Source organism: Silurus aristotelis (assembly GCF_946808225.1).
Source record: "Silurus aristotelis genome assembly, chromosome: 11".
Taxonomy (NCBI): domain Eukaryota; kingdom Metazoa; phylum Chordata; class Actinopteri; order Siluriformes; family Siluridae; genus Silurus; species Silurus aristotelis.
This window is the reverse complement of record NC_139584.1, coordinates 18,401,046-18,414,024: the sequence shown is the minus strand read 5'-3', so window position 1 is coordinate 18,414,024 and position 12,979 is coordinate 18,401,046. Positions and strand designations below refer to the sequence as shown.

At 45.7% G+C, this 12,979-nt stretch overlaps 1 protein-coding gene and 1 long non-coding RNA gene across 2 annotated transcripts in view; one reads left to right on the top strand and one right to left on the bottom strand.

The window, feature by feature from the left end:
• Nucleotides 1–12,979, bottom strand: part of LOC310733312 (uncharacterized protein) — a 91,475-nt gene that overhangs the window by 64,547 nt on the left and 13,949 nt on the right. The gene's annotated exons all lie outside the window — the stretch shown is intronic.
• LOC310733400 overlaps nucleotides 10,381–12,979 on the top strand; it is a 33,514-nt gene continuing 30,915 nt past the window's right edge. Inside the window, exons 1-2 of the long non-coding RNA XR_014535709.1 lie at nucleotides 10,381–10,766; nucleotides 11,301–11,392. This is a non-coding gene — a long non-coding RNA (uncharacterized lncRNA). The remainder of the gene's footprint in view (nucleotides 10,767–11,300; nucleotides 11,393–12,979) is intronic.

Here is a 12,979-nt window from a genome sequence, read left to right as displayed (position 1 = left end):
CGGGATCTTGTCCTTTCGGTCATGACCCAGAGCTCATGACCATAGGTGAGAGTAGGAACGTAGATTGACCGGTAAATCGAGAGTTTCGCCTTGCGGCTCAGCTCTTTCTTCACTACGACAGACCGATACATCGACCGCATTACTGCAGAAGCTGCACCGATCCGTCTGCCAATCTCCCGTTCCACCCTTCCCTCACTCGTGAACAAAACCCCAAGATACTTAAACTCCTCCACTTGCGGCAGGAACTCTCCACCAACCTGAAGTGGGCAAGCCACCCTTTTCTGACTGTGTGTTTTATTTCAAATTTAATTTCTCATGTGTTTATAATATTAAACTTTGGTTGTTCTGATTCAATGTTTATGCAAAACTAAAGTTTGTTTCCATATGAAAAGGTTTAACATTACACATCTGGAGAGACAGGAAAACATGCACAATTGCAGTCAATTTTTCAATAAATATCGAGTTTGGCCCGCGATTTCGTCCCAGTTTTTTATTTCAGCCCACTGTGAATTTATACCTTGCCAAGACACAATATATTCTTTAAGAACAACAATAGAAACATTTTATATTAAATGTATTTAAAAGTAAACTGCACACAATGAAACATCTTATACAGAAAAGTAATTTGAGAGAAAAAAACATCACCCTTTTATAACAAATATACAACCCCAACTACAAAAAAGGTGGGACAGTGTGCAAAATGTAATTAAAAACAGAATGCAATGATTTGCAAATCTCAAATTCATATTTTATCCACAATAAAACAAAAAAAAAATCATATTAAATCTCTATTCCAATAAAAGGAAAAAATAAGGTCATTTAGAATTTGATGGCTGCAACAGGCCTCAAAAGATTTGTGTAGCTGAGAAGAGCTGGAGTTTTGGTAGAGGAATGTTGCCCCATATGTGTCTGAAGCAGGATTCTAGCTGCTCACCAGTTTAAATTCAAATTTCAAATTCAAACTTTATTTGTCACATACACATACAGAGTACGACATGCAGTGAAATGCTTTATACGACTGTCCAACATTTAAACATAAAAAAGAAATAGAATATAAGGATAAAAAAATTTAAGTAAATGAATACAAATATAGTAAGTATAGAAAAATATATGTATATACATGAACTCTAGAAAGGGATGGATGAGTATGGCAGATATTGACAGCGTACAAATTAAAGTAATTTAGTGTGATTGTCCTTAAAGTGTCCATGAGCAGTATAGTGTGGTATAAAGTGACACTGTGCTGTGCAAATTCAGAGTTGAAGTGATAGTCCAAAGTTAATGTGTCATAATAGTGCAAAATGAATTATGCAGTGAAGGAATAAAGTGAAGATGGAGAGAGAGGTCCAGTACTAGTCCCTGGGTGTTTCCTGGTTCTTTTTCTAACTTCGCTTGGTGTTTCACTATGGGAATCGCTTTGGGCGTGACCAACTACGGAAGCTCTTATGACACCACGTCTGTCTTGACAGACAGGTTGACCTGAGATCAGGCTCCGCCCCATCTTTATCCCTCAGGTCGACTCCTTCTAACATCATTCACGCTTTCTTCCCGTGAGGGACTACACTAAGCTTTCTCAGCACTTCCAGTTCTCGGCTGGTTTCGCTTAACTGTTCATCGCCGTCATTGGATTCCGCCACCAAACGCGAGGTCAGTCGTACGGAATCGTGCTGAGCGACGTCACGGAATAGAGCCCGCGTCGATGCGAGCTATTCCTATTCCAACCTGCTGGGTATTAAGTTACACGGATCGGGACGTAGTAGCGTCAGGCTATTACAGGCTTAGCATGTCAAGGCGAAGCCTTCGGAGGGCTAACTACCCTGCGAACATCGGCAGACTAACGTGTTGTGACGAGTCTAATATTCCCCGTACTCAGCCATGTCGACGATCATCCCCCCCACCAAAGGGAAAGAGTCGAAGATCAGGGAGGTTGCATCCCGCCCGTGTCCATCATCATGTGGAGCAACCATCTCGGGCAGGGACCCTCACCCGATGTGCATCGAGTGCATGGGCCCAAAGCACGCTCAAACGTCGCTCGCGGACCCGCAAGCATGCCCTCACGGCGCGTCGATGCCAGTGAAACATTTGGAGAGACAGCTGAGAGTAGCGGTGGCTAACCAACAGGACCCGTGTCTGTTCAGCGCCGCCGCAAGGTCTACGGCCGTCGAACATCAGCCGCGAGCTACCACGAGCTGGGCGGACTTGATGGAGGCCGAATCGCCGGTCATGCCACCTCTGTTTGATAACCTCCTCGCGGAGGATGAGGAACGACCGTGCGATGAGGACGCAGATGCGAACTTAGACCTCCTCGACTTGGATATGGAGGACGAGGATGAGGACGACAGTGGTCCCTTCCCGGCCCAACAGTCGAGACCCCAGAGCGCGGGCGATGCAACCTCAAGGTAACCTGCACGAGGTATGCAAACGATCCGCGGCGAAGCTAGGACTAGCTTGGCCTGTGGCCCAGGACGCGGAGGGAGCTGTGAGAGACCTTTATGACAGGAAAAGGCTGCCGCCTGCTCAACCCGCTGCTAGACAGCTCCTGCCGTGCCAGCTTGCATGAAGGAGATGTCTCGTTACTGGTCTAGCCCCTTCAAGAGCAAGCTTCCCGCAAAAGGGTGCTCCAAGCTGGAGATTCAAGGGATGGAGGAGCTGGGGTTGGCCGGACCCCCAGCTATGGAGCCTTCGGTGGCTTATCACCTCCATCTGAACCGGCGTTCTATATCTGCCTCCTCTCAAATTGCGCTGCCTGGGAAAATCGAGAGATTGAAGGCGTCTATCCATCAGAGGATGTATAAATACGCAGCGCAGTCAGTGTGCTCGCTAAACGCGGTGACTTTGCTGTCCGCGTACCAGGAGGAAATTTTAGAGGAAATGGGACGACAGCTCAACACGGTAGTACCTAACCCGGTACTTTGGGACGAGACGTGCGTCTTAGCGCTCCGCCAATGGGGATGCCCCGCGACTCTTCGGTCAGGGATTCCCTTGGGGGCGGTGTCGTCGAGGGTTACTATGACGACGGACGCGTCTATGGCGGGCTGGGGTGCGACCCTTATGGGCAGAGCTGTGAACAGCGTTTGGCCTCCACAGCTAACCCCGAGACATATAAACTACTTGGAGTTGTTGGCAGTATTTCTAGCGCTGAAACATTTTCTGCCTTTCATAAAAGGACCGACATGTGTTGGTGAAAACAGACAATTCCACAGTGGTCGCGTACATCAACCAGCAGGGAGGTGTGCGCTCCCTCCAGCTGCATCAGTTAGCGAGGAAACTGATAATGGGGTGCGACACGAGGCTTTTGTCCATCAGAGCGACTCATGTTCCAGGCATATGGAACAAGGGTGCAGATCTGTTGTCCAGGGGAAACCCCCTGTACGGGGAATGGAAACTGCACACCCAGGTGGTGGACTAGATATGGCAGAGATACGGCCGGGCTGCCGTAGATCTCTACGCCTCGCGAGAAAACGCGCAGTGTCCTCTGTTTTTTTCTCTAAGGGATGAAGATGCACCGTTGGGTGTAGATGCGTAAGCCCACCCGTGGCCAAACGTTCTTCTCTAAGCTTTCCCTCCACTGAGCTTGATTTCCCCCACCCTGGCCAGGGTCAGAGAACTCAGCTTGTCACTGATTCTGATAGCTCCACATTGGGCGTCCAGACACTGGATCGCAGAAATAGTTCAGCTACTGTCAGATCAACCGTGGCCACTCCCTCCACGGAGGGACCTTCTGTCCCAGGTGGTCGGGGAGATTAATCATCCGCACCCGGACAGGATTGCTCTCTGGGCCTGGCCCGTGAGAGGTGAAACTTGAGTGTGGCAGGTTTACCCCAATCGGTTATACACACTATCCAGAGTGCCAGGGCCTCGTCTACTCGCACGCTTTATGACAATAAATGGCGAGTTTTTGAGGAGTGATGTGGCCGTGGATTCTTCTTATAGATGTCCCGTTACGGAACTTTCGGCTTTCCACCCACCTCAGGAGGAGGAGGGATTGAGTTCCTTGTGCCCAGTGTGGGCCCTCCATACGTATGTCAAGAGAACAGCGGGTTTCCGGAAATCTGACCAGCTGTTTGTGTCTTGGGCTACCCCTCACAAAGGGAAGCCGTTGTCGAGACAACGGCTGTCCCACTGGATTGTGGAGGCTATATCTATAGCGTATGAATGCTGTGGTTCTCAGGCACCTGCGGGTCTGAGGGCCCACTCTACTAGAGGGATGGCAACATCATGGGCCCTACTTAAGGGAGTTTCTGTTAAGGAAATTTGTACGGCGGCTGGCTGGGCTACGCCACACACCTTTGTGCGGTTTTATAGACTAGATGTGTCTGCGTCATCCTTGGCACATGCAGTGCTGAGTGCCAGACGTTCTGAGCCCATGTGATTGGCTTGTGCAATCCGGGAGCGGTCTATATCTCCCATAGTGAAACACCGAGTGAAGTTAGAAAAAGAACGATGGGTTACTTAACGTAATCCCGGGTTCTTTGATAACAGAGTGAGGTGTTTCACCAGCACTTCCCTCCTTGCACGGTGACGGGAAGAAATCTCGCTGCAATGATGTTAGAAGGAGACGACCTGTCTGTCAAGATAGACGTGGTGTCATAAGAGCTTCCGTAGTTCGTCACGCCCAAAGCGATTCCCATAGTGAAACACCTCAATCTGTTATCAAAGAACCCGGGATTACGTTAAGTAACCCATTGTTTAGACACCGAATGGCCTGCGGGAAGAAGCTCCTCCTCATTTTCTCTGTGTTTGCTTTCAGAGAGCTTCGCTGAACGTAACAGGAAAAAAAGTCCATTGTTGCAGTGGCTAAGGTCCTTCACATCTTCCTGGCCATGGTCTGGCACCGCATGCTGTAGAAGGTCCTTAGGGAGCTTGGTGCGGATGGTACATTCAGCTGAACCAGGAAGTAATGCTACCCGTAAGAAAGCTCTCAATAGTGCAAGTGCAAAAAATGTGCTTGGCACCTGAGAGGGTAGTTCTTGGTGTCATTTGTTGATTTTTCTTTTTTGTTTGTTTTGTTTTATGATATGCTAAATGTTTGAAAATGGTCAAAGGTCTAGACTGCAGGCATGCCAGTTAAGCATCCAGAATTTTACTATGAAGTCATGCCATTGTAATAAGATGCAGTAGGCAGTTAGCATCGTCTTGCTCAAATATGCAAGGCCTTCGCTAAAAAATATGTTTTCTGAATGGAAGCATTTGTTGCTCTAAAACCATTCAGCATTTACAGAGCCTTTTCAAATGCGCAAGCTGCATTAATGAACTCCTATACCATCAGAGATGTGGCTTATTGAACTGAACGCTAATAACAAGACAGATGGTCCCTCTTCTCTTTAGTCCAGAGGACGTGATGTCCATGGTTTCCAAAAATAAATTACAATTTTGATTTGTCTGAACACAGAACAGTTTTGCAAGTTTGCCTCACTAAATTTTAAATGAGGTTTGGCCCAGAGAGCATGCCAGTGTTTCTGGATAATGATAGAGATATAACCTGTATTTGAAGATGACATGGAAAATTGTGTGCACTGACACAATGATTTCTGAAGGTGTGAATGAACCCATGCAGTGATTTCCATTACAGAATGATGACTGTCTTTTAATGTAGTGCAGCCTTAGGGTCTCGAAGGTCACGAGCATCCAATATTGATTTTTGCCCTCATCTCTTGTACAAAGAGATTTCTCCAGATTTTTTAAAGTTTTGATGACATGGTCTGTAAATGACTGTTTAATTTTAATATTACTTTTGTTGCCCCGTCAAAAAATTTGTTGAGATGTGTTGCAGCCATCAAATTCAAAATTACCCCATTTTTTTACTTAAAATGGTACATTTCTCTGTTTAAACTTTTTATATTTATTTTAGGTTCTATTCTTCTTCTTTCGGCTGCTCCCATTAGGGGTCGCCACAGTACCCCCCTGTCCTCTACATCTGCCTCTTTCAAACCAAGCCAGCAACAATTCACTATTATTTTATTACCAATAAAGACTATTATTTGATTATACTGTTATACTTATTGCTTACCTTTGCTCCTGTGAGACGACCCTTATCTTTTGATTTTGGTCCATAAGAATCCCCAGTGGTTGGCGTGGTTCCACGAGTGTTTTATGCAGTGACCTAGTGTTGGTTAGAAGAGTGCGACACACTAGTAGGACCGCGTTACATTTAACACACTCTCTAGTATTTTGCACTGTTGACCCCAGGTACCTGAACTCCTCCACCTTCACCACCTCTTCTTCCTGCAACCGCTCCACTGCCCTCCCTCTCATTCACATACAGTGGGGCAAAAAACTTATTTAGTCAGCCACCAATTGTGCAAGTTCTCCCACTTAAAAAAAATGTGTCAGAAGTATGTGTGGTTGGTGCAGGACATGTATAAGGACAGTGTGACAGCAGTGAAGTGTGCAGTATTAATGAGAGACTGGTTCAAGGTGGAGGTTGGACTGCATCAAGGATCGCCTCTGAGCCCTTTCCTCTTTGCAGTGGTGATGGACAGGTTGACAGACGAGGTCAGACAGGAGTCTCTGTTCACTATGATGTTTGCGGATAATATTGTGATTTGTGGTGAGAGTAGAATCCACCTGTGTGCACCTTCCTCCACTCTTATACGTCACCCTATGATCCTCCTTCTTCTTAAAACATGTGTTCACCACTGCCATTTCCATCCTTTTAGCAAAATCTACCACCATCTGCCCTTCCACATTCCTCTCCTTAAAACCATACCTACCCATCACCTCCTCATCACCTCTGTTCCCTACACCTACATGCCCATTAAAGTCTGCCCCAATCACCAATCGTTCTTTCCTAGGTACACCATCTACCACTTCATCTAATTCACTCCAGAATCTTTCCTTCTCCTCCATCTCACAGCCAACTTGTGGAGCATAGGCACTGATAACATTTATCATCATCCCTTCAGCTTCCACCTTTCACGATCATCACCCTATCAGAAACTCTCTTTACCTCCACTACACTCTTACTGTACTCTTCCTTCAGAATCACCCCTACACCATTTCTCTTTCCATCCACACCATGATAAAACAGTTTAAACCCACCTCCAATGTTCCTGGCCTTACTCCCTTTCCACTTGGTCTCCTGAACACACAGCATATCTACCTTTCTCCTGTCAATCATATCAGCTATCTCTCTCCCTTTACCCGTCATAGTACCAACATTTAAAGTACCAACCCAAACCTCTACTCTCCTACACTGCTCCTTTTCCTGCCGTCTCTGTAGACGCCTTGCTCCTCTCCTTCTCCTCCTTCGGCCAACAGTAGCCCAATTTCCACCGGTACCCTGTTGGCTAACGATACCTGTGGCGGTCGTTGTTAACCCGGGCCTCGACCGATCCGGTATGAAATTCTCATTTGTGATCCGCATATTTGATTTGGCACATGTTTTACGCTGGATGCCCTTCCTAACGCAACCCTCCCCATTTACCCGGGCTTGGGACCGGCACTAAGAGTGCACTGGCTTGTGCCCCCCCTGATGGCAGGGTTCGTCACTCCTTCGTACGCTTTCTCTAAATCCACAAACACACAATGCAACTCCTTCTGACCTTCTCTATACTTCTACATCAACATTCTCAAAGCAAATAATGCATCTGTGGTGCTCTTCCTGTTGCTCACAGATGGTCACCTCTTCTCTCAGCCTGGCTTCCACTACTCTTTCCCATAACTTCATGGTTCAACTTAATTCCCCTGTAGTTACTGCAGGTCTGCACATCTCCCTTATGCTTAAAGATCGGTACCAGCACACTTCTTCTCCATTCCTCAGGCATCTTCTCACCTTCCAGAATCTTGTTGAACAATCTGGTTAAAAACTCCACTGCCATCTCCTTGCTTCTACCCATATGTCATCTGGTCCAACCGACTTTCCACTCTTAATCCTCTTAATCGCTGCTCTAACTTCCTCCTTACTAATCATATCCACTTCATGCATCTCCACATTATCCAACCTCCTCTCTCTCTGATTTTCCTCATTCATCAGTTGCTTAAAATACTCCCTCCACCTTCTCAACACACTCTCCTCACTAGTCAACACATTTCCATCTCCATCCTTTATTGCTCTAACTTGCAGCACATCCTTCCCAGCTCGGTCCCTCTGCCTGGCCATTTGGTACAAATCCTTTTCTTCTTTTATTAGTGTCCAACCTCTCATACAGCTCCTCATATGCCTTTTCCTTGTCTTTTGTCACATCCCTCTTTACCTGCTGCCGCATCTCCTTGTACTCCTGCCTACTTTTCTCATCACTCTGTTGATCCCACGTCTGTTTCCCCTTATGCTCTCCTGCACTTCCTCATTCCACCACCATGTCTCTTTGTCTACCTTTCTATTTCCGGATGTCACACCAAGAACTTTTCTAGCTGCCTCCCTCATCACTCCTGCAGTAGTTGCACAATCATCCGGCACCTCTTCACCACCACCAAGCCCCTGTCTGACCTCTTCCCTGAACCTCACACTACAGTCTTCCTCCTTCAGTTTCCACCATCTTATTCTTCTTTTAGTCCTCACTCTCCTCCTTTTCTTCTTCTCTTCCAAAACCATTCTACAGACCACCATCCGATGCTGTCTAGCTATACTGTCCCCTGCCAACACCTTACAGTCTCCAATCTCCTTCAGGTTGCATCTCCTACATAGAACATAGTCCACCTTCCTCCACTCTTATACGTCACCCTATGATCCTCCTTCTTCTTAAAATACGTATTCACCACTGCCATTTACATCCTTTTAGCAAAATCTACCACCATTTGGCCTTCCACATTCCTCTCCGTAAACCATACCTACCCATCACCTCTGTTCCCTTCACCTACATGCCCATTAAAGTCTGCCCCAATCACCAATCGTTCATTCCTACACTCCCACACTCTTACTGTACTCTTCCTTCAGAATCACCAATACACCATTTCTCTTTCCATCCACAAACCATGAAAGAACAGATCTACCTTTCTCCTCTTTATCATACCTCTCTCCCTTTACCAGTCATAGTACCAACATGAAAAATATAAAGGCTATAGCAGTGAAAAATGTGCAGACACTTTTGTAAAAGTACAAGTTAATAATTATAAAGGCTATAACAGTAAAAACTGTGCAAAAGGCAAAAACACTAAGTATACATATACATGTCACGGTGCGAGTGAAACAGGAGGCGGAAGCCGGAGTACAGCTCGCTCGGGTTTAGTAACGATAGTGAAGGAGAGAGATACACACACACACACACACACACACACACACACACACACACACACACAGTAGTTCTTAGGCTGAGAGAGTCCGAGGTGTGCTTGGGGAGAAGCATAGCTGATCCGAGAGGCACGGGGAGGAGAAGCGCAGCCGGTACCGGGTAGTGGATTCCGAACGGAACGGAGAGCATAGAGTCCAGCTTGAAACAATGATTACATACATTCAGTAAGAAACGTCCAACACATTCAGTGAGTGAGAGTGAGGGGCTTATGTAGGAGCAGGGTGAAGTGATGATGAGCCCCAGGTGTGCATAGTAAAGCCTGGAGCTCCAGGGAGAGCGGAGGCATGAGAGCCACAAAAGGGTGCGTGGCAGTTGGATCCCTGACATTACCCCCCCACCCCCCGAGGGGGCGGCACCCCACGCCCTAAACCCACAGATACCCGGAGGGCCCGGGCACTCGGAGGAGGGCCATGGTGGCCGTCAAGGGTCGAACGGGACCCGGTCAGAATTGCCGCAGAGCCGGGGAAAGCCGGGAAGGACTCGAGGTGGAGCGACAACCCTGGCGGAGAGCCTGAACCAGACGATGCCCCTTCCGATGACACGGGACGGAATCATGCCCCCAGCGGAGGTCCGAAACGGCGCGCAGCTCACAGAGGAGGCCAGGAATGGAGCGAAAGACCGGAGGCAGGGTGAAGGCTGGAGATGGTGAGACGTCTTCAGCGGCAACCGGGGACGGAGAGCCACTGTAGCGGCGATCGGGGACGGAGGGACGCCTGCAGTGGACACTGGAGACGAAGAGACATCTACAGCGGAGGCCGGAGGCAGAGAGACATCTTCAGCGGAGTCCAGAGGCTATGCGACCTCAATGGCTGAGACCCGAGACCGAGTGACGCCCTCAGCAGCGATCAGGGGCGGACTAGAGCGGAGTGACATCCAGGGGGAGGACTGGAGCGGAGTGACGTCCAGCACGGAGGTCAGGAGCGAAGCCACGTCCGCAGCAGGGATCGGAGACCTAGTGATGCTCTCGTTGGAGACCGGGATCAGGAAGACGTCCTTGATGGTGTCCAGAGACTGAGCGACGCCTACAGCGGACTCCAGAGGCCATGTGACACCCACGGCGGAGTTCAGAGTCCGTGTCCTTTGTTTAAAAAATCAGTAGCTACTCACTGGGTTAAAGGTTAAAGAGTTAAATAAGTTGTTGCCAGATGTCCTCATAAGTCGAGCAGTGTAGAGAAACACACGATAATGTCCCGAACATAAATCCGCTTTTTTTTCGAAAAATCCTAATAATTCCGTTGCGCCCGTTTTTTTTGTGTATCCAGTGTGTGCTCAGAGTGTATAATCTCCTACTATCGGCACTTTGGCGCTACTGCGCCCTCATACACATTTCTGACGGTCCCTGCTCGCGTTTCATTGGTCGAGCGGCGGAATCCTCGTCAGCGCTCGGCTGGTTTTTATGTCCGTCAAACTCAGCATGCGCTATTGAGCTCAGCAGCTGACAAGAAGTGCTGCCGATTAGCTTCATTAGCCGAATTAACTTCATTTCAGCAGAGTTTGGAAGTGATAGCGTCAAAAGTTCATTAACTGAAGCTGAAAGTAAGTTTATTTGTTTATTTTTTATATTTTTATGGTGCTGTGTGTCCAAACTCAGATGGAGCTTTAAACCAGTTAAAACTCCCGTGCCTGATGGCTAATCGGGCTAATGAGATGTTAGCTGAGCAGGCATCTGCCATTTCATTTAGTTTTAAGTGCTATGTGCGAGTAAAGTAAGATTAGTTGTTTTTTGTATAAACAAAATTCACGAGTGGTCCATAGACATGTAATGAAGTCTTATTTTAATGTACTGTTTTTCGTAATTCATATGTATAAATCTCCATATAAATGCTAAATGTATTCTTATTTACTATTTAATCATGATTGCTTGTGAGAGTTGAGGATTTACAGCATTAATTAATTAATTTTAATTACACTAAAATCAGTTACATTTATGTTAACAACTACCATTTATGTGCAAAATTATGTATTTAGACACATACTTCCCTAAAGTTTGACCATAATGTACAGATACATATATAATTTATAAGACATATATAAGTCCACATGCTCATTGTTGTCTGGAATTTTCTTTAGAAAAGAGCATAAACTGAGCAGGATGTAAAAATACATATGGTCAGGCAAAGACAAAGCCTTCAGTGAGGGACGAGAAATCAACACATTTAAAGGTAAGTTGTGCATCACAAATAGCACTTTGGTTTGTACCACTCTCACTGTCAAACATTTTGTTGGACTGTCCTGTTTATAATGACCACAGAAGCTTGTTTTATGAAGTCAATTCATTTAATGAGCTTGTGACAGAGTGAACTGTCCCTATGGTCAGCAGGACAATACACACTATACTTTCACTTCTCCTCTGTTTCTTGCTACAGCGCTGTGGGTGCACACACACACTGGTAGCACGCCGCTCGCGCACACACACACACACACACACACACACACACACTCGATTCATTCATTCATCTCTCATCCCGGACAATAAGCGCGCGCGCGCGCACACACACACACACACACACACACACACACACACACACACACACACACACACACACACACACACACACACACACACACACACACACACACACACACACACAAACGGAAGGACTTCCTCAAACTTTGTGTACTCACCTGTTTGTGGCGTCGGTCTTCCGGGTTGGGCTTGGATGGCAGCGAACCGGAGCGCTGAATAGCGGCTGGCTTTAAAGCGCCAGCACTACGGCAAAACCGGAAGTCGGCAAATTTATGTTAATGGGACCTTTTTTTTTGTGGGTGATTATTATTATTATTGGCATTGTTGTAATTTTCGTTATCATTATTATTGTTATTATTAGTGTTGTTATTGTTATTATGTTTATTATTTATTATGATATTTATATTGTTATTAAGCCATTTTGTGACTAGCTACAAAATTACCAAACCCCTTTGGGTGAAATGGTTGAGTCCAAGGGGAGGGGCTAACACTTTATAAACCAGTCTCCCAATTCAATTGAGGGGAGTTGTAGGAGTGGTGCATTGTGGAGAGAACGAGGTCTGAGAAGCATTGTAGTGAATGCACATGAGCAGGTGCACCTATTTTGTATATAGTTTTCTTTACTTTCATCATAATTGTCTTTGTTTTGTTATTTTGCCACTTTTTCTTTCATGGGGTATTGTATATAATTTGGACTTTGCACTTGAGCACGCTGTAAATAAACACCACTTTACACGGAACATCACAGCGAGTATTGCCATTATTTGGGTAGAAGGCGAACCCGTAAGGCCGCTCTACCACAGAGCTGTTTACCAAAGTTTAATCAGGAAATGTTTTAGAATTTTTATCATGTATTAATGTAAACATTTTTATTTAAACTGTCTTGTGCTGTAATTATTTATTTGTAATTTTATGGTATTTTGTTCTTTATAAACTGTTTTTGCCATGAAGATGGCATGGCATTAAATAAAAGTATATATATGATATTATACAAATAGCACTTTGACATTTACATACTGTATCTTACACTGAGGTAAACAGCATATTTACATACAAGTTGTCAAACAATTAACAAATATCAAAATATTTTCTCAAATTTAACGTATAGTTTACAGAAAATACTGTAATATTTCAATTCCTGTTTTTCTTTTACTGCACCTCATTTTATCATCCACAATTTGACATTTCACTTTGAAAAAATAAGTTGGTTAATTTGTATAACAAATAGGTGGAGTAAAAGAAAAAACAGGAATTGAAATATTACAGTATTTTCTGTAAACTA